This window comes from Egretta garzetta, unplaced genomic scaffold (genome assembly GCF_000687185.1).
Source record: "Egretta garzetta isolate BGI_Z169 unplaced genomic scaffold, ASM68718v1 scaffold59, whole genome shotgun sequence".
Taxonomy (NCBI): Eukaryota; Metazoa; Chordata; class Aves; order Pelecaniformes; family Ardeidae; genus Egretta; species Egretta garzetta.
The window spans coordinates 1,075,390-1,077,908 of NW_009267230.1; positions in this window are offsets into that span (position 1 = coordinate 1,075,390).

Here is a 2,519-nt window from a genome sequence, read left to right on the forward strand (position 1 = left end):
TTGGAGAAGGCAAGCCATGCTTATCCCACCGGGTGCCAGAGCCCGGCACCAACATCCCCACATCACACATTGCCAGGGGTCCACAACTACCATCCTCCCCCCACGCAGGGGCACTGCCAGTGGGCTGCAAAGGGTTAATGGGCCACCCTTTGGTGGTGGCTTTATTTGGCTGCCCAGGTGGCCCTTAATGACACCTGAAATCCCTCTCTGGCCCAAAAGGGATTTTGTTTTGCAAAAGGAGTGACAGCAAATTGCTAGCTGGGGGAGCATTTGTGCCGCAGTACGGTGAGCTGTTTATTTTGGCCCTGCCGCCCAGCAGCATTTTGGCTGACCCGGGCACCTTCGTGCCTCAGGGATGGAGCTGAGCCTGATGGTTCCCAGGCACCGGAGCACAGGGAAGGATGGGGGGAGCTTCGGGCAGGGCCGTGCTGTGGGGCCCCTCTCTTGCCTGGAATTCCTGGCTCCAGGCTGGAGTTCATCGGGAGCATCAGGAGGAGCTGGGCGTGCATGAGGCACTCACATATATGTACATAGATACATGTGTGCCCTACATATATGGATGCATATGCTCTTCTACCATGGCCAGCTTATGGGGGGGAGTTTGTTTTGGGGGATGCAGGTGCTGCTGGGGGTTGTGTGTGAAATGCCGGGGTGCAGGCTGGTCCCCGGCTGCCCCGTCTGGGGCATGTCTGCCAGGCTGGGCTGAGCCCAGGAGCAGAAAAATATCCCAAATCCTAAAACGTTCCCGGGACAGGAAAAGCCTTTCCCACCCTGCTGTAATCACAGGGTGGCCCAGCTCCCTGCTGGCGGGTCCCACCCGTGTCCCGGATCCGACACTGTGCCCATCCCTGTCCTGCAACCCTGTGCCGAGGACAGTGGGGATGCAGCCCCCCCCCACGACTCCATCCCTCCACCCTAAAAATAATCTCCCGGCTGTGAAGAAACCCACTGGTGCTACAGCTACAGCACCGGCGGGGTTCTTTACAGCCAGGAGATTATTTTTAGGAATTTCTCCGTCGCGTGGCTTTGTGGGGGGAATGTGGGGATGGGGTTGGAGCGGGGGAGGCCCTTTCTCTCCCCCCTCCGAATGCAATGCTGCCAGCTGGCATGGTGTTGGGGCTGCTGGCTGCTAACAGAGCCCTCGCTGTTTTGGCCCTTGCCGATGCCTCTGGTTACAACCGGGAGCCAGAGACTTCTTCTTCCCATAGGATGGAGCAGGGGAAGGTGGAAATTGGGGCGTGGGGGTGGGAGTTGCCTGGCGAGGGTAAGAGCAGAGCCTGACCTCCACAAGCTGCTGGGCCCACAGAGGAGTGAAGTGACCCTCAAGATATGGAGGAGGCTTGGGCTTGGCTTTGGACACCAGTGGGGCTGCAGTCAGCCGGGCATCGGCAGGGGGGGTCCTGGGGGGGGTTGGTCTGGGCTGGATGGAGATGTGCATTGTACCTGGCTGTGGGGGTGAACGGGTTCCCTGGGCGGCACTGGGGTTAACCCTGTGTTTGGGCTGAGCTGGAGTTCAACCTCACATTTTGGCTGAACAGGGGTTAATCTCACTCCTGAGCTGTGCTGAGTTTAACCCCACATCTGGACTGCATAATCCCGTGTTTGGGCTGTGCTGGGTCTAACCTTACATTTTGGCTGAGCTGGTTTTAACCCCACTCCTGGGCTGGTCTAGATTTAACCACGCATTTGGCCTGCACTGGATTTAACCCCAAATTTGGACTGCACTGGATTTAATCCCACTCCTGGGCTGAGCAGGAATTAATCCTGCTCCTGGGCTCCATGGGGTCTAATCCCATGTTTGGCCTGTCCTGAGTTAAGCCCCACACTGGGACTGTATTGGATTTAGCCCCACATTCAGGCTCTATGTAGGGCTTATTGGACTGCCCTGGCCTCACAGGCTTTTACTGGTTTAACTGGGGTTGCACTGGAGGCAGTTGTGCACATGTGTGTGCTCAGCTCAGCCTGGCATGGTCCGTCCCCCCCAGCAAGTATGGAGGCCCATGGGTGCTCAGCACCCCACTGAAGTGGTGCCGAGGAAAGCAGCCCTTTTTTAGGTCCCCAAAGGGGGACCAAAGGGGCTAGGGGTGGTGAGTGGGGCTGCCCCCTTGGGCTTGGGGAGCATCACCTCAGCAGCGCCCAAGGTGGGCGAGGAGTGGCCCCAGGTGCCTCTGGCGGTCCTGGGGACTGTGCATGGCCCTGGTGGCCCTGGAGGTGGTGGGGGACATGTTTCTGTCCCTGCCAGCACCCATTGCTGGGCTTTCTCCGAGCACACAGCACCCGGGAGGGTGCAGGCAGCATTTAAGGGGACAGAGGTGGCTGGTTGCAGGGGACCATCCCAGCAGCACGGTTGATCCTCCCCCGGCGTCGAAGGCGCATGTTGCTGCAGGGGTAGGAAGCTGCCAGGTTTCTGGACCAGCCATGGGTATGGACTCAGGCCACGCCGTGGCTCCTCGGAGTGGGGCACTGCATTTCTGCAGGGCTGCCGGGAGGAGAGGGGGTTGGCGGGCCACTGTGCTCCC